We start from the raw sequence: 20,301 nt of genomic DNA, 5'->3' as shown, positions 1-20,301 counted from the left end.
GGGGAATGATCAGGATCACCCGCTGTCATTGATCGTTGGTCGCTGGAGAGCTGCCTGTGTGACAGCTCCCCAGCGACCACACAACGACTTACCAACGATCACAGCCAGGTCGTATCGCTGGTCGTGATCGTTGGTAAGTCGTTTAGTATAACGGTACCTTTAGTGAACATAGGTCAAGTTTGCAAGAGGGTGTAAACTTGCAGATCTACAGATACAAACTCTGGACATCAATCTGAAGGGATGGAATGGGCTTTTAAACAAAGAGGCACTTTTCAAATTTAGCTCTCTATATAGAAAGTTTTGGACCCCTCTAAACCGTCCCTTTAAGGTATTGCAAGAACGCTTGTTATTGCTTCACGTATATTTGCGCTTCTCGCGTCGTTTGATCACTGATTGTTGGAACGAAACTTCTCCTAAAAATCCGGGAGGTGAGGCTGACAGCCGTGGCCCTGTAATGGTTCCCCTCCGCTGCTCTCCATCTTTATTCATTGCGTCGGCTTTCTAAGAATGGCCCATTGTTGATATTTTCTGCATTCCCGGTAAATACTCTCGTATCTTTGCTCCCAGTCTCATTTGTTGGGTTTCTTTACAAGGAGATTTTCTTTTGACAGATTCGTACATTTCCTGTTTTAGTTTATTTTGTCTTTATTTTTTGTGTTTTCTGTTTTTATCTTTTTGTGACTACCGCCGTCTGATTCCCTTTATGCTTTTTTTTTCCCCTTCTTTATTATGCAAATGTTATTGTGTTTCTGCGGAATATCTCCTTAATGATTTAGATAATTAATTACGGATAGGGCTCCTTTTTATAATTAATAACAGTGAAGACACGTATCATTCCTGTGTCGTGGTTGTTTTCTTTTATGCTTCTGTTTTTATTTTATTTATTTTTTGTTTTGTTTACATTATGTAATTAAATTAATATATCAAAATCAATTAAATGTTTTGTGGAGACAGTACATAGTCTAGTGAATTTTCTAGTGAATTTTATATCTGATTCTGCACCGAATATCTTGCGAATTTTTAAAAATCCCACTGAAGGTGGTTGGGAAAGAAATTTCCGATGGATGTTGGTGCATTCTGCAGATTTTCACGTCTCTAGCACTCTGTTGCTGTTTGGGGAATTGTCATAGACTTTCACCATGACACAGATAAAATCTAATATATTTTCTTTTATTTTCTTTTTTTTTTTTTTTAATCAACAGTTTAAACTTCTTTTTTAATTTTTCTCTAAAAAGTTTCTGAAACAAATTTTATAACTTGTTGAATGCATTCACAATGATGCCCATTACATTCCGCAGAAGCCCCAGTGATCACTATGTTTCTATATGTAAATTCGTCCTTAAAACCCATCCTGCGTGATAATATAGGTGAATTTAATGAAAATGTAGAATCCCTGTGGGTGGAAATAAGGGGAGGGGGAAAAAATAATAAATTACTGATAGGGGTTTGTTATAAATCTCCAAAAATAATGGAAGCAATGGAGAATATCCTCGTAAAGCAAATAGATGAAGCTGCGACTCAAGGAGAAGTCATTATTATGGGGGACTTCAACTACCCTGAAATAGATTGGGGAACAGAAACCTGCAGTTCCAGCAAAGGTACCGTATATACTCGAGTATAAGCCGAGATTTTCAGCCCAAAATTTTGGGCTGAAAGTGCCCCTCTCGGCTTATACTCGAGTCACGGTAGCGGTGGGGTCAGCGGGTGAGGGGGTGAGGGCGCTGAGGCATACTTACCTAGTCCCAGCGATCCCGGCGCTCCCCCTGCCGTCCCACGGGCTTCTGTGCTGCAGCTTCTTCCCCTCTTCAGCGGTCATGTGGGACTGCTCATTAGAGAAATGAATAAGCGGCTCCACCTCCCATAGGGGTGGAGCCGCCTATTCATTTCTCTAATCAGCGGTGCCGTTGACCGCGGCACCGCTGATAGAGGAAGAGGCTGCAGCACCGAAGACAGCGTGACGGGCAGGGGCAGCGTCAGGACCGCCAGGACTAGGTAAGTATGTAATATTCACCTGTCCGCGTTCCAGCCGCCGGGCACCGCTCCATCTTCCCGGCGCCGCTCCGCTCTGACTGTTCAGGTCAGAGGGCGCGATGACGCATATAGTGTGCGCGGCGCCCTCTGCCTGATCAGTCAGTGCGGAGAGACGCCGGGACGAGACGCCGGGAGCTGCAAGCAAGAGAGGTGAGTATGGCATTTTTTTTTTTTATTGCAGCAGCAGCAATGGCAGAGCTTTCTATGGCACAGCTATGGGGCAGTACTGAACGGCACACAGCACTATATGGCAGCTATGGGGCAGTACTGAACGGCACACAGCACTATATGGCAGCTATGGGGCAGTACTGAACGGCACACAGCACTATATGGCAGCTATGGGGCAGTACTGAATGGCACACAGCACTATATGGCAGCTATGGGGCAGTACTGAACGGCACACAGCACTATATGGCAGCTATGGGGCAGTACTGAACGGCACACAGCAGTATATGGCAGCTATGGGGCAGTACTGAATGGCACACAGCAGTATATGGCAGCTATGGGGCAGTACTGAACGGCACACAGCACTATATGGCAGCTATGGGGCAGTACTGAATGGCACACAGCACTATATGGCAGCTATGGGGCAGTACTGAACGGCACACAGCACTATATGGCAGCTATGGGGCAGTACTGAATGGCACACAGCACTATATGGCAGCTATGGGGCAGTACTGAATGGCACACAGCACTATGGGGCAGTACTGAACGGCACACAGCAGTATATGGCAGCTATGGGGCAGTACTGAATGGCACACAGCACTATATGGCAGCTATGGGGCAGTACTGAATGGCACACAGCAGTATATGGCAGCTATGGGGCAGTACTGAACGGCACACAGCAGTATATGGCAGCTATGGGGCAGTACTGAACGGCACACAGCACTATATGGCAGCTATGGGGCAGTACTGAACGGCACACAGCACTATATGGCAGCTATGGGGCAGTACTGAATGGCACACAGCACTATATGGCAGCTATGGGGCAGTACTGAATGGCACACAGCACTATGGGGCTGTACTGAACGGCACACAGCAGTATATGGCAGCTATGGGGCAGTACTGAACGGCACACAGCACTATATGGCAGCTATGGGGCAGTACTGAACGGCGCAGAGCACTATATGGCAGAGCTTTCTATGGCACATCTATGGGGCAATAATGAACAGTATGGAGCATTATATATGGCACAGCTTTATATGGAGCATCTTATGGGGCAATAATGAACAGTATGGAGCATCTATTTTTATTTTTGAAATTCACCGGTAGCTGCTGCAGTTCCACCCTAGGCTTATACTCGAGTCAATAAGTTTTCCCAGTTTTTTTGTGGCAAAATTAGGGGGGGTCGGCTTATACTCGGGTCGGCTTATACTCGAGTATATACGGTAATCGGTTTTTGACAACTATGAGAGACAATTACCTTTCACAACTGGTTCAGGACCCAACAAGAAGGGGGGCACTGCTAGACCTAATATTAACCAACAGGCCAGACCGCATATCAAATATAAGGGTTGGGGGTCACTTGGGAAATAGCGATCACAAAATAATAAGTTTTCATGTATCCTTTAATAAGATGTGTAGTAGAGGGGTTAAAAGGACACTAAACTTCAGGAGGGCAAATTTTCAACGGATGAGAGAGGATCTTGGTGCAATTAACTGGGACGATATCCTGAGACACAAAAATACACAAAGAAAATGGGAGACATTTATTAGCATCCTGGATAGGACCTGTCCAAGTTTCCATCCATTTTTTTTCTCCTCTTGATTTCGCACTAAGTTAATGTCAACCTACTTAGAAAATATATGATGCAGAAAAGTAGGTTGAGTCTCTTAGTGTGGTTCCAGGTCATCGCAAGTAGGTCCTGGCAGCCCGGAGCCCCCTGTGACTTATCTAGCGCCTACCCCCAACGTTATTCTATGATGACGGATGTGCCAGGGTAAAAGCAGGTGGGTCGCCGAAAAACACTCATTCGTTTTATCCGTCCCAGTTGCGCTGACACGAGGGATATTTTTCTATTTTTCACACCATCTCTTTGTATCTATAAGGACCAGAAATGGCAAAAACCAGGCAAAATGTCTGGTGCTCCCGGTTAGCAGCTGGCACGGCGCATTTTTTGATTGACGCATTTTAGAGATTTTGTGCATGAGCTGGTTATATAAAATCAGATTGTGCACAAAATCTCTAAAGGGTATCTAAATAGAAAAATACACCGTGCCAGCTATTAACCTGGAGCATAAGCATATAGATTAACGAAACCAGCTCAATATATATTTCTCAAGATTCTAAAATATTTTTGGGAGTATTTTTTTTTTTTTAACATGACACAGAGCATTTTTTTTTTTTTTATAGATCTTTTTTTAAATTTTATTAGTTACGTACAAAACTTTTTATATTTCTTTCTTCTTTAAATTTGTACTAAAATAAAAATTGTTACCGTGGGTGCAAGTTCCAAGACAAATAACCAAAAATATGTAAATTTGTAATCTAAGGAAAAAAAGAGGTTGCACTCGAACTCCACTTATGGGCTGCCTGTTTTTTTTTTTTTTGCCTTGGATGATTAATCTTTCCAGTTGGTTAGGGGGTTTGGTGTTTTTTTTTTTTTTGCAGAAATTTTTTTTTTCTTTAACTTTTTTTTTTAGCAAGAAAACAAACATTTTTGAAGTCTTCCTTACTTTAATGCAATAAAGTCCATATATTAAAAACTCTTTTTTTTTTGTTACCTTAGTCTGAGCCCCCTCACTCATGTCAGGACCCGCCTGATCAGCATGACGGAGATATCAGTCATGTAACATTAAGGGGGTAATCTAATATGTGTGTCTTTCTTAGAATTATAGATTGTCTATGACCATAATTTTTGCTATTTTTTTTAACTTATTTTTGTACATATTTATTAATACATGTCCCCCATGCGATCTGACCTCTGAGAGATCTTTGCTTTTTTATTTTGTGGTCATATGTAGGAACCACTAGGGAAAATTTCATCCCCCTGTGACAAAACTGAGACACAGAAAGTCCGCCATGCTTGCCGGGTTACACACTGCGATCATGTGATCATCGGATCCAAAAGAGGCGCCATTGGTGATGCCCCTTTTCTCCATATCCCACCTACCGAGTGTTACGTGTCTTGGAAAATAGAAGACAGTAGTGGTTATAAACCGTTGCTGCCTTCTCTTCAGGATCAAAGGTTGCAGAAGCTTTACATCTTCGCCATTCGGAGCTCTACTTTCATGTTGCTTGGTTGCCTTTGGGTTAACAGTAAAAAGTAATTTTTGTAGCCCCAGCTCGGCCTCTTCTTCTGCACTGTCCCTGCTCATAATGAAGTCAGGGTCTCGCGCCAAGACCTGGCTCAGCATCCACATTCAGGAGGTTTCTGCAAGAGGTAATCATGATTTAAATCTGTCTGAACAGGGAAAAGAATTCTTCTTTTTCTGCCCATGTTCCTCGCTGGAGGTTGCCACCGCCGCCCCTCCGCTGCCAACGCCGCCACAGTGGTAAAGCGCTCACACTGCAGAGTTTTAGTAATGGGCTGTGACAGCGCTAATTTCCTCGGCTTCCCCTATCGCATTTGTTGGAGCCGCCTGCAGAATTTTCACAGAAAAGAAATATTGTCCAGCACGCAATCGCCTTCAAAAGAACGGACAATGCACACGACAAAAGCTGCAAATCAGCCGGCGAGAGCGTAAGAAAGAGATGATTAATGTGCAAAAGCCCCTCGCTGTAAGCGAGCCAAGAACGTCTGCTGCTTGTAGCCAACGTGGCTACTTCCCACTCCAATAATTAACAGTCTGTGACATGGAGGACATAAATCATGGGACTGTCACATGAGAATGGGAGCAGTTTTCCAAAAAGTAATGTATGCAAAGTGTGCAAAAAATAAAGCAAAGTACTGGAGATGCAGGAGCCGATCAGCGTCGTATGGGCATGTTGTGCTCCCAGTTGGCTATGTTCCGGTAATCTGGCATCCTTGGACGGCCATGGACCTGGATTATCAGATATTTGAAATGATGGAGTCTATAAACGGTCCTCTAAAGACCCTAATACACATTGGATGAGCATCCGGACTTGAATAAATCATCTAATTCTATAGTCTATGGGGGACCCCTAAGAGTCCAAGATTTGGGCTTAATAGAAAGTATAAAGACCCCTATAAACATTAGAGAGTCCCCCTGACTGTCTTTTCTGACTCATCATATACGCAGGAAATCTCGACTCAACTTATCTCCCCTGAAAACAAAAGCACCAGTTGATGACATTTCCACCAGTCCAATGCTTCTTTCCCAGACTCCATCTGTCAGCGGACTGTCGGGATGTCCCCATACACTTTAGATGGTCGGCCGACCCCGTCCAGACCATCTGGTTCTGCCAACCTTTATCTAATGTGTATGGGGGGCTTGAAGGGTCCGTAGTACAATCTAAATTGTAAGTCTGATAGTCACACTCCGAGAATAAGCTCACGTCTGCCTCTTGGTGGGAGTCATCTGTGGGTCTCTCAGGAGCCAAATCAGGTGCTTAGAGACCACATAAGCTGCTCATAAGTCTCACCTGGTTAGGTGGATCATTGAAGCCCTTTTTCCCTATGAGCAGATTGAAAGCAGTATGGACAGATGATGCTGAACCGGTTGAAGTAACGGAGGATGTAGGGGCTAGATAGCAGCTGAAGGGAGCTCAAGATATAGAAGCTGGAAGAGCGGAGGCTATAAAGGCTGAGGGAACGGAGGCTTTAGGGGCAGGGTGACAGCTGGTGGAATGGAGGCTTTAGGGGATAGATGGCAATTTGAAGATCAGAGGCTGTAAATGTGGGAAGGTAGCTAAATAGAGGCTGGAGACTTGGCATATGAAGACCAATGAAGCAGAGCTGGAGGTAACAGCCCCGTATATAGTGGTCTTGTTGATGAAGCAGAGTAGAGAAGAGTTGAGTGCAGTTGCGGAGCTCAGGGGCACAGCAGAGCTGGATCTGTCAGGCAATTCACTTGGTGAATATAGCAGAACCCAATGATTGTAGCAGAGCTGGGTTAGTCTGTAGGCACTACTGTTGCAGATGGAGCGCAGCGAGGACACTAACTACCTGAAAACTCAGGCAGCATCCCCTGAGCTGGCCTGAATGACATTGCTGGATGACATCTGAGATGCACGCAGTTGGCCGCAGCAAGAGGTAAACGAAACTCCCAACACTACAGATTTGACAAGTAACAGAATCTGATGATGCTGGTAAACCGCCGTGCTGGGCACGATCCGGAAAGGTATTCAGTGCTCCTAAAAGTCATGAATATATGAAAGTAGGATTTGTCATCCCAGGGTTACCACCCTGCACAAAGCAAGTGTCGTAAACTATGGCCACACGGGATATTGATATTGATATTGGCCACAGGCTGTGGAGTCGGAGTCACCGCACGATTTTGCCAGTCTGTTTTATACCCCAAAACTGCGCAGGCGTCAGAACCTAGTATCAAAAGAGAGCGCTTTGGTAAAGTGACGTCTCCTGCAGCTGGGCGATCCGGGCAGAAACGGGCGAAACACGAGCACAGCTCTGACGGCGGCTGCTACTCAAGTCCAATTAAAATCTTTAATAAAAGATATAATGCAGTTTTTTTTTTAATGTTTTAATTTAAAGCGCTCGAGAAGCGGCGTCGCTCTCCTGGAATGGAAGCGGCTGACCCGTGGCCTCTTACGTCGGTGACTGCAGATACATTGTACACGTCCGCACAGGCGATTTTTATATATAATACATCTGTCACTGGTGTTTAACAGTCATTATCCAGTAGCTTAAAGCGGCTGCAGTTAGAAATACGCCGCGCTGTAATGTCTTAAAATAGCAGTGAGGTTGCACCGTCTTACCTCTTTCATTATTCTCGGCTGTGTATAATTAATTCCAGGAGGATTTGGCCTTCAGTGATCTGTCATGGAGTTATCAGAGAGAGAGAGAGGTGTCGGTAGCGGCTCCTGCCCAAGCTCAGGAATCTGCAAGGAACAAGCAAGTGGAAGTAAAAAAAAAGAAAAAAGAAAAAAAAAAAGAAAAAAAGCGTTTCAGCAAATTGCAAAATCACAGCATTGTTTTAAAGGGATTCTCCGGTTAATAGGATGAGCCAAGGGTAATGAGAGGGGCTGATGCGGCACCTACGTCTGCTCCCCTGCTGACGGTAAGTAAGTACAGCGTGTCAACGTCAGGGAGGTTGTCACATTTTGATGGATGAGTGGAATGGCGCAAAACCAGAATTCTCATTAAAGGGTTTCATTCCCTTGTCTATATGTCCAATTAGGACCACCGCTCAGGACCCCCCTCGCTACAAGCTAGGAAACAAGTTCTAGAAGGCTCAAGCCGTCCTTGTGTTTATATAAAAAGCTCTTCAGCTGAATGGCTGCCATGTAGTACTACATTTCCCTGCTGCGAATATTCCTGGTCGGCTGATGCTTCCACTCTTGAAAAATCATGTGTTTGATTAGTTCGTCTACCGCGATCCCCAGCAATCCCGAGACGAGGATTGCAAAGTCCCCAGCGTGACTGGAGCAGCGGGGCGCACATGTTACCACCACTGGATTCAAAGTCAATTTCAGTGAAAATTTACTTAATATCAACTAATGAGAAATTGATTTTGATTCTATAGAACAATTTTAAACAATGGAATGATAATGTACTGAACAAAAATGATGGTTCCCCTTGAAAAGATTGAATATAATTTGACCATAGGGACAGGTTAAACTACAATGTGTCCTGTAAATTGCATCACAGGTGTCTACAAACTTGTAATAAATCAGTCTGCCTATTTAAAGGCTGAAAAGTAGTCACTGTGCTGTTTGGAATCATGGTGTGTGTCACACTGAACATGGAGCAAAGAAAGCCAAGGAGAGAAATGTCTCAGGAGATTAGAAAAAAAAATCAAACATGTCAAAGGTAAAGGCTGTAAGACCTCTACAACAGTTTGATGTTCCCGCAGCTGCACATATTACTCAGAGGATTATGGTCTATAGGGCTGTAGCCGGCCTTCGTTGACATGGCCGCAAGAGGAAAATTGATGACAAATTGAAGAGATGGGTAAAACGAATGGTAACCAAAGAGCTCAGGACAACGTCCAAAAGAGATAAGAGGTGAACTCCAAGGTCAAGGTCCATCAGGGTCAGATTGAAGCATCCGGTGCTGTCTTGGCCAAAGTGGACTTCTTCATGGAAGACAACTGAGGAGGAAACCGCTGTTGAAAGCAAATTATAAGAAAGCCAGACTGGAATTTGCCAAAATGCATATTGACAAAGCTTCCTGGGAGAAAGTCCTGTGGACAGATGAGACAAAACTGGAGCTTTTTGGTGTCGTGTCAGCTCCATGTTCACCGGAGCAAAAATGAAGCCAAGAAACAAAAAACAGAACATTGGACCTGCTGTGACACATGGAGGAGGCTTGGTTATGTTATGGGGCTGCTGTGCTGCATTTGACACAGGGGTCTTCATTAAATCTGTGCCGGGTACAATAAAATCTCAAAAGTATCAAGGCATTCTTGACCAAAATGTGCTGCCCGGTGTATGGAAGCTCGGTCAGTGTCACAGGTCATAGGTCCTCCAACAGGATAATAACCCAGAACACAGCTAAAAACATCCAACAATGGCAGAGAGCAAAACATTATCCTCTTGTGAACGAAGTCCTACAGAACATCTGTGGACGGAGCAGTCTGGAGAAGGCGTCTTCATACCCGAGAACTTGCTCACGAGAAACTAAAATACCTGTGGATGGGGGCAGAAGTCTCACTGAGAGTTACAGAAAAGTATCTCTTTGGTTTTTATTATTTTCATTTTTTATTCATTTTTTTTCTTTCATTGGATTACTACACTTATCTGCAAAATAAAACCTCAGGACCTTTATTTTTGCGTTTTACAGATCTAAATACGTTGTAAATTACAAGCCCTGATGGACATGGTCCTCTCTTCCATTGTGCATGTGTCAGCCATGTTTAGTTATCATTTTTTTTTGGGGGGGACAAGCACCTTTTTCACATGTTCGGCACCCAGGAAAATGAATTCTGTGCACACTTGGGTTTCACCGTCCCTCGAAAAATGTAATCACTTAGACAGAGGGTTTTATCCTACTAGTTGTTTCTCATCCCGCGCTCAACTTTTCTTCCTGGACCCAGACAATGGCACAGGCTGCGTACGCTGCCTCATTAAGAGGTGGCATTATATGCATATAGTTATGATGTTCTGCATTTAGCACATCGCACTTTTTTCTCTTTTTAGTTTTAAAAAACGGCATCTCATTCAGAGCCTAATTATACCGGATCTGCATAATTACATAAATGCTGTGTTTAGAAGATGGCCACCTAGAGACCCTCCAAATTGTTCTCCTTATTGCAGTTTTTTTTTTTTTTTATCTTACACCTGTCCTTTTTATGAGCGAGCTGCACAGTACCCCCCAAAAAAAAAGAAAAGACAAAAAATTACGATCTGCTTATTTGTGCTGGTCGCAAAAAGTGAGAAATTTTCCATTCTATTGTGTTAAGCATCTGACAAAAGCGCAGGGCAAGAGAAGAAAAGTAAAGGGAATTGATTTTCCTGAACGCTCTGCCAACATTTTGAAGATGTTTTGAATGATATTTCGTCTCTAAAAATCAGGTGTCCTGGCATTGCGGAGCAAGAAGGAGGAAGGCAGTCTCTAGGTCTTGTTCTCATCTGACGAAATTGACCAAGTTATGTGTCAAATTCTGAAGCAACTTGCAACAGAAAACTCTCGCGCATGTCTCGTTAAGATTTAATGTGTTTTTAGATACTTTTTGTATATGGCTTGACAAGTGGGCGTGACTTGGCATGAAAGGGTGTGGCTTCAAACAAAAGGGATGGCTCAGGTTGTTTCACTTTGCATCAAAATTTTGGCACAAATTTGTGGCGCAAAGTAAGCAGTATTAAATTTGGCACATTTTTTTAGAAGTTTATATGCTGTTTATAAAATGAAATAATTTTAATAAATCGGCTCTTTTATGGGCATAAATGTGGAAGGTGGACTCCTAAATGTAGGCTTGGGCCTTCATTCATTCAACGGAGGCCAAAATAATGTCCTTGTGGTCTCGATCGGTGTAATTTGTGCTGGTATGCAGAGGACATCGTATACAACCATATAACAGCTGCAGAACTCGGAGGCCCCCATACACAGGGAGCCCCTCTTGTTTATCACTTAATATAACACCGTGGGCTACAGGTCGTGGTGAGTTGGAGGGTCGGTCACTTGAACAGGTTGTGCGCGGCACAACTACTTGAAGAGTGCTGTATAATCGGATGGTGGCGGGAGCTTCGGCCGCTGTATTCACTGAATGGAGAGAGAAGTGCGGAGGATCCCGGGCGCTGCCAAACGTTAATCCAGACAGTAAGTATAAAAAAAAAAGTCCAATTTATTGCAACACGTTTCCATGTAGAACCTGTTCCTTCCTGTTCCTGAAGGAGTAGGTTCTACTCCGAAACTCGTTTCAATATATTGCAATCTTTTTCTATTTACTAGAGTAACCTTTGTCAGCGGCAGCGCCGGGGATCCACCGCACTCCACTTGCCTTCCCCCATACATTGAGGAAGAATGGAGAAGCCAGTAATTTTTATGGTAGGTACACTTCAACTGTGAGAGAGAAAATCTAAAAAACAAAATCCAGAAAACCACACTGTATGATTTTTACATAATTATTTTGTATGTTAGTGCATGAAATAAATATTTGATATAATAGAAAAACAGAACTTAATATTTTGGTGCAGAAACCTTTGTTTGCAATTTCAGAGGTCAGATGTTTCCTGGGGTTCTTGACCAAATTTGCATACACTGAAGGAGGGATTTTGGCCCCCTCCTCCATACAGATCTTCGCCTGATCTTTCAGTATTCGGGGCTGTCACTGGGCAACATTAACTTTTAGCTCCTCCAAAGATTTTCTGTTGGATTTAGGTCTGGAGACTGGCTAAGCCACTCCAGGACCTAGAAATGCTTCTTACAGAGCCACTCCTTAGCTCACCTGGCTGTGTGTTTCAGGTCGTTGTCATGCTGGAAGACACAGCTACGACCCATCTTCAATGCTGTTAGTGAGGGAAAAGGGGTTGTTGACCAAAATCTCGTGATACATGACCCCATCCATCCTCCCTTCAATACGGTGCAGTCATCCTGTCCACTTTGCAGAAAAGCCCCCCCAAAGTGTGATGTTTCTCCCACTATGCTTCACAGTTGGGATGGTGTTCTTGGGGTTGTACTCATCCTTCATCTTCCTCTAAACACGGCGAGTGGAGTTGATAACAAGAAGTTCTATTTTAGTTTCATCTGACCACATGACCTTCTCCCATGCCTCCTCTGGATCATCCAGATAGTCATTGGTGGACTTTATACGGGCCCTTACAGGGAGACCTTACATGCCCTGCAGGATCTTAACCCATGATGACGTAGTGTGTTACTAACTGTAATGTTTGTGAGTCTGGTCCCAGCTCTCTTCAGGTCATTGATCAGGTCCTCCCTTGTAGTTCTGTGCTGATACCTGACCTCTCCCTGAATCATCCTTATCCCACGAGGTGAGATCTTGCATTGAGCCCCACTCAGAAGATGATTGACAGTCATCTTGTGTTTCTTTCATTTTCTACTAATTGTGCCAACAGTTGTTCCCTTCTCACCAAACTGCTTGCCAATTGTCTTGTAGCCCATCCCAGCCTTGTGCAGGTATACAATCTTGTTCCTGGTGTCCTTAGACTGACTGCTCTTTGATTTTGGCCATGGTGGAGAGGTTGGAGTGTGATTGAGATTGTGGACAGATGTCTCTTACACGAGTAACGAGTTCAAACAGGTGCAATTAATCCAGGTAATGAGTGCAGAGTAGGAGGCTTCTTAAAGAAAAGCTGGCAGGTCTGTTAAAGCCAGAAGTCTTGCTGGTTGGCCAGCAATCAAATACTTATTTCATGGAATAAAATGTAAATTATGTAAAAATCATACAACGTGATTTTCTCTTTTTCATTATTAGATTCTGTGACTCACAATTGAAGTGTTTCTACGATAAAAATTAAAGACCTCCCCATTCTTTGTAGGGGTGAAACCTTGCAAAATAGTCTGTATCAAATACTTACTTTCCTCACTGTGCATGCGTGCATATCTATCTATTTATCTATCTATCTACAGTTATATGAAAAAGTTTGGGCACCCCTATTAATCTTAAGCTTAATGTTTTATAAAAATTGTTTTTTTTGCAACAGCTATTTCATTTTCATATATCTAACTGTTTCTGCCTTGAAATGAGGTTTATTGTACTAACAGAAAATGTGCAATCTGCATTCAAACAAAATTTGACAGGTGCATAAGTATGGGCACCTTTATCATTTTCTTGTTTTAAATACTCCTATCTACTTTTTACTGACTTACTAAAGCACTTTTTTTGGTTTTGTAACCTCATTGAGCTTTGAACTTCATAACCAGGTGTATGCAATCATGAGAAAAGCTACTTAAAGTGGCCACTTGCAAGTTGTTCTCCTGTTTGAATCTCCTCGGAAGAGTGGCATCATGGGCTCCTCAAAACAACTGTCTAATGATCTGAAAACAATGATTATTCAACATAGTTGTTGTTCAGGGGAAGGATACAAAAAGCCTGTCTCAGAGATTTATCCTGTCAATTTCCACTGTGAGGAACATAGTAAGGAAATGGAAGAACACAGGTACAGTTCTTGTTAAGGCCAGAAGTGGCAGGCCAAGAAAAACATCAGAAAGGCAGAGAAGAAGAATGGTGAGATCAGTCAAGGACAATCCTCAGACCACCTGCAGAGAGCTGCAGCATCAACTTGCTGCAGATGGTGTCATTGTGCATCGGTCAACTATACAACGCACTTTGCACAAGGAGAAGCTGTATGGGAGAGTGATGCGAAAGAAGCAGTTTCTGCAAGCACGCCACAAACAGAGTCGGCTGAGGTATGCACAAGCACATTTGGAGAAGCCAATTTCTTTTTGGAAGAAGAGCCTGTGGTCTGATTAAACCAATATTGAGTTGTTTGGTCATACAAAAAGGTGTTATGCGTGGCGGCCAAAAAACACAGCATTCCAAGAAAAACACTTGCTACCCGCAGTAAAATTTGGTGGAGGTTCCATCATGCTTTGGGGCTGTGTGGCCAATGCTGGCACCGGGAATCTTGTTAAAGTTGAGGGACGCATGGCTTCCTCTCAGAATCAGCAGATTCTTGACAATAATGTTCATGAATCAGTGACAAAGTTGAAGTTACGCAGGGGATGGATCTCTCAGCAAGACAATGATCCAAAACACCGCTCCAAATCTACTCAAGCATTCATGCAGAGGAACAATTACACTGTTCTGGAATGGCCATCCCAGTCTCCAGACCTGAATATCATTGAACATCTGTGGGATCATTTGAAGAGGGCTGTCCATGCTCAGCGACCATCAAACTTAACTGAACTGGAATAGTTTTGTAAAGAGGAATGGTCAAAAATACCTTCATCCAGGATCCAGGAACTCATTAAAAGCTACATGAAGCGACTAGAGGCTGTTATTTCTGCAAAAGGAGGATCTACTAAATATTAATGTCACTTTTCTGGTGGGGTGCCCATACTTATGCACCTGTCAAATTTTGTTTGAATGCAGATTGCACATTTTCTGTTAGTACAATAAACCTCATTTAGAGGCAGAAACATTACTGTGTCCAACAGTTATTAGATATATGAAACTGAAATGGCTGTTTAAAAAAAACAATTTTTATAAAACATTAAGCTTAAGATTAATAGGGGTGTCCAAACTTTATCATATAACTGTGTCTATCTATCTATCTGTCTATCTATAAATACAGAAAAATTGGAGGCAGCACACCGTTTCGTAGTGAAAAGGAGCTATTTAATCAGCCCAGAAAGCGACGTTTTGGTCCCAACAGGAACCTTTCTCAACCGTTCCTGTTGGGACCGAAACGTCGCATTCTGGGCTGATTAAATAGCTCCTTTTCACTACGAAACGGTGTGCTGCCTCCAATTTTTCTGGATTTTTATAATTGAGGTTTGGTTTTTGCCTGGGGGCCTGTGCACCCGGACTCTTTCTTTGTGCTGCTCTAATTCTTTCTCCTATCTATCTATCTATCTATCTATCTATCTATCTATCTACAGATAGGTCCATATATATTTGGACAGAGACAACGTTTTTCTAATTTTGGTTATAGACATTACCACAATGAATTTTAAACAAAACAATTCAGATGCAGTTAAAGTTCAGACTTTCAGCTTTCATTTGAGGGTATCCACATTAAAATTGGATGAAGGGTTTAGGAGTTTCAGCTCATTAGCATGTGCCACCCTGTTTTTAAAGGGACCAAAAGTAATTGGACAATTGACTCCAAGGCTATTTTTTGGATAGATGTAGGCAATCCCTTCGTTATGTCATTCTCAATTAAGTAGATAAAAGGCCTGGAGTTGATTTGAGGTGTGGTGCTTGCAATTGTAAGGTTTTGCTGTGAAGTAAACATGCGGTCAAAGGAGCTCTCCATGCAGGTGAAACAAGCCATCCTTAACCTGCGAAAACAGAAAAAAACCATTCGAGAAATTGCTACAATATTAGGAGTGGTAAAATCTACAGTTTGGTACATCCTGAGAAAGAAAGAACACTGGTGAACTCATCAATGCAAAAAGACCTGGGCGCCCACGGAAGACAACAGTGGTGGATGATCGCAGAATTATCTCCATGGTGAAGAGAAACCCCTTCACAACAGCCAACCAAGTGACCAACACTCTCCAGGAGGTCGGCGGATCAATATCCAAATCTACCATAAAGAGAAGACTGCATGAAAGTAAATACAGAGAGTTCACTGCTCGGTGCAGCCACTCATAAGCATCAAGAATAAAAAACATCTAAAAATGCCGCACAGTTCTGGAAGAACATTCTTTGGACAGATGAAACCAAGATCAACCTCTACCAGAATGATGGAAAGAGAAAAGTATGGCGAAGGCGTGGTACAGCTCATGATCCAAAGCATACCACATCATCTTTAAACCCGGCGGAGGCGGTGTGATGGCGCGGGCATGCATGGCTGCCAGTGGCACTGGGTCACTAGTGTTTATGGATGATGTGACACAGGACAGAAGAATGAATTCTGAGGTATTCAGAGCCGCCATACTGTGTGCTCAGATCCAGCCAAATGCAGCCAAACTGATTGGTCGTCGTTTCATACTGCAGATGGACAATGACCCAAAACATAAAGCCAAAGCAACCCAGGAGTTTATTAAAGCAAAGAAGTGGAATATTCTTGAATGGCCAAGTCAGTCACCTGATCTCAGCCCAATTGAGCAGCATTTCACTTGTTAAAGACCAGGGAGGATTTGATTTAAATCTAACTGATTTAAATCACGATTTAAATCACTAGTTAGTAAGGCTTGATTTAAATCAGTGATTTAAATCAAAGTTTCTACCTAAACTAGTTCTTGCTACTTTAACATGCAAGTAGATGAAGATTTTTAGAATCACTTTTTATATTACTTTTTTCTCCCCAGTTTAATGGGTTAATCATTCATATTTGGACACCACTGTTCTGTTGTACTTAGGAAGGAGAAAAATAATCCTGACCTTAATAACAATTTAAATAGATTTATTCAACTGAAACAATAACAACATTACAGCATAAGTTATTTGCTTAAACAAACATCCATGTTTGTTAACTAATTTGGCTAAACAAAATATATATATATATTTTAAGAAACTTAGACTGTCAGCCCAGCCGACACATGAAAAACTTAAATACTACTGTCCCTGCTGTCCTCTGTAGCTCACTTGTCGTCATCTTCATCATCATCTTCTTTGTTCCTATTCATAATTTGGAAAAGAAAAACAAGCTTTCCTGCTTTATTGGGTCCCAACCGATTTCTCAATTTAGAATGAATGAGTCCAAAGGAAGAGAATATTCTTTCAACGCCTGCAGAAGAAGCTACTGCTGTTAAAAGTGAAATCATTACTTGAACAGTCTCTAAATCCAAGCGCTTAAGTGACTTCCACCAGTTTACTGGTGTGACCTTCCTTAAAATATCTTCAGCAAACATATATTTCTTGAATGGTTCCCCCTTAGCTCTGAAGTTTATTATAGTTGGCATTAAAGATGGATGATTGCTGGATACCCATGTCATAGCTAACTCCTCTTCCTCAGCACTTAGGTTTTGACCCTGATATTGGATATTGACAATATTTGCCAAAAAATGAGCTGGAGTCAGTGCTTGTCCCATTCGTTTGTTTACTGCTTGTAATTTAATTCTGTCCATGTGTAGTTCTGTTTTTAAGTGTTCACTCAGTTCCTTCCAAATTTCAACAGCATCCGCAATAAAACAGCTATTTTTCTGTATTTTGTTTAAAGCTTGAGAGATGCGTTTCAGGAAGCTCAGCATATGTTCAACATTTCTCTTAAGCCCAATGTTGAGGATTTTGGCCGTGACAGTGCCATCTATTTTATCTCGATTTTCTTCACAAAGTGTCATCAGAATAGGCCAGTTTTTGATATACTGCTCAAAACAGTCCACCACAGAGTTCCATCTAACATCTTGTGGGAGCGTTAGCTTGGTTCCACCCATCCTTTTCAGAGCTGCTGCAACAAAATGATTATTACGGAAGTATTTAGCAATTTCAACAACATTAGCCTTTATTTCTGGAACACTTAAGTCTTTGGCTAAGAGGTGCAGCAAATGAGCACTGCAACCATATGTTATTAGCAGCTTTGTATTCCCTCCCTGCTCTTCTAAATCTCTTCTCATCTTGGATACGTTTGCAGCATTGTCAGTGACCAAACTGCGTACTAGACATTTGAATTTTTGTTCACATGTCGTTATAGCTTTTACTGCCACTTCTTGTAAGTATTCTGCTGTGTGTCCTGGTCTCAGTGACTGAACCATATCAATGAAATGTGGGTTCTCAGTCAGACGGAAAGAAGAGTTTGTTGCATAAATAAACTGGGCAATTTTTTCATCAATCAACTCTTTTTCTAATCTGCTAGTTCTTATCACAAACCTATCTATGGTGGTTCCAGGAGGTAAAGGTTTTTTCTTCCTTTTGGGTGATGGTGATATGTGGCTGTGGGTGTCTGATGATGATGCTGCTGCTAATGAAGCACTGTCCTGGATAGATAACTCTGAAACTGTAGAACAGGATGATGGTGATCTTGGAGGTGGATAGTTTCCAGAATCCATGAATTCCCCTAAACAAAAAAAAAGTCAATGCTGTTATTTTATTGTTTATACAATTTCTGCTTATTGTACACAATACATCACTGCCCCTACCCCAAAAGGAATATTTGTTTTTCTTCATAACTGTACCAAATGACCGTAACATGCAGTAATAATAAGAAATATAAATTTTCTCACACATGACAGTTCAGTCTTTAGAAATAGGATTCAATAAAAATGTTTACCAACCTGAAGATCCTGCCTGTTCAGAAGTGTTTCTTTGGTCATCTTCATCACCGCACTTCTCTTGATGTTGCCTCATTCGCGCCACCAGGCCTTGCATCTCTTTGTTGCATCGTTTGCATTTTGCACGCATGCCTGCCTTACCGATAGGCGAAGGAGCTTCATTAAAATATTCCCAAACTGGGTCTCTTTTACGGCCTGCTGCCATTATAAGGAAAGAATGTAATAAACCTCAGATCGTACACACAAACAGATCCAGACTTGTCTGTCTGTGGCTATGCTGCAGTATTGTGCTCAAAGTTTCACTTTCATTTTCTTGTCTGCTTGCCCTTCCTCCTCCTCACACTTAGATTCACATTCTTCTTGTGTTATGCAGATCTATTCCACTCCAAACAATCAGAAACATATTGTCTAACTTCTTGGACTTGGCACTGAAGGGGGTTGATTCTGTATTCATAGGTTTGTAGAACAATAGGATTAAGGTCTTTTTCTCAACTCTGTTCATGTCGTAACATTTTTGCCCTGAAGAAGAGGCTGGGACCTCTGCGGAGTCAAATTCAGTTTTGAGAACTGCGTAAGTAAAGCGAGCGTCTGATAATATAGGAGAGAAACTGCCCACTAATCCTACAGAAACCTCCGGAAGAGCATGGCATTGTGAATGTTACACATATACAGCCTTTATTCTACTGAGTTAAACAACTCAGCTTTATCTCATGATGGAAGAACCAGGTAAAATATTTTCCTCAAAAAGCAGTTTATTGAAAAAAATCTGATTTAAATAAAAAAAATCCGATTTAAAAAAAAAAACCAAAAAAAAAACCCATTGATTTTTATCCACCCTGTTAAAGTCTAAACTTCAGACAGAAAGGCCCAGAAACAAACAGCAACTGAAAACCACCGCAGTGAAGGCCTGGCCGAGCATCAAAAAGGAGGAAACACAGCGTCGGGTGATGTCCATGAGTTCAAGACTTAAGGCAGTCATTGCCAATAAAGGGTTTTCAACCAAGTACTAGAAATGAACATTTTATTTAAAATTATTGAATCTGTCCAATTACTTTTGGTCCCTTTAAAAACAGGGTGGCACATGTTAAGGAGCTGAAACTCCTAAACCCTTCATCCAATTTTAATGTGGATACCCTCAAATGAAAGCTGAAAGTCTGAACTTTAACTGCATCTGAATTGTTTTGTTTAAAATTCATTGTGGTAATGTGTAAAACCAAAATTAGAAAAATGTTGTCTCTGTCCAAATATATATGGACCTATCTGTATCTATCTATCTATCTATCTATCTATTTATCTATCTTCCCTTTTAATGATTCTTAAGTAAAATACTTCACATTTGTAAAAAAAAAAAAGAAAAAAAAAGGGAAAATTGTGCCTTTTTCTAGGTGGCATTTTGTTTCCAGATTATGTAGAAAAATAAGCTGACATAAGGGGATCTGATCATCTTCACCAGAAGGGGCCAAACTGTGAATGCGCCTTAGCAGGAGATGCCGTCTGGCAACTGTCAGTGATGAAATCCTGTGAATAAGACCCAGCATCCTCATATCTCGCTTCACTGCAATAACACTGGCTCTGCGTCCATCATTACCAATAAGAGAGCAGAAGAAACCTCGTGCAGTATAATAGCGGTATTACTGTTGGAGTATATTACTATTGTGGCAATAACCCTTCATGAGTAGGCATGGCAATTTTTTTTTTTTTATTTGAGCCACACCATTGGTGAGATCACAGTAGTTTTGGCCGTAGTTGTCTTCTGCTCCGTAGACATCATACAGACTTTCCCTCCCGTGGAGACCTTGGAGCGAGACCGAACAATGGCTCATCATCCTAGTCATGAGCGTGAGTCACACCGGTGGTCAATTCTTAGGACTTAGAAGTCTTCCATTGGCTGGTGCACCGCCAATCAGAG

At 42.1% G+C, this 20,301-nt stretch overlaps 1 protein-coding gene across 1 annotated transcript in view; it reads left to right on the top strand.

Moving 5' to 3' along the window:
- The window catches only part of ZRANB3 (zinc finger RANBP2-type containing 3), a 182,395-nt gene that overhangs the window by 10,754 nt on the left and 151,340 nt on the right, over positions 1 to 20,301 (top strand). The window lies entirely within an intron of this gene.

The sequence above is a fragment of the Ranitomeya imitator genome, chromosome 7 (assembly GCF_032444005.1).
Source record: "Ranitomeya imitator isolate aRanImi1 chromosome 7, aRanImi1.pri, whole genome shotgun sequence".
NCBI lineage: Eukaryota > Metazoa > Chordata > Amphibia > Anura > Dendrobatidae > Ranitomeya > Ranitomeya imitator.
The sequence above is the reverse complement of the archived record's forward strand: the minus strand, read 5'-3'. Positions and strand labels throughout refer to the sequence as shown.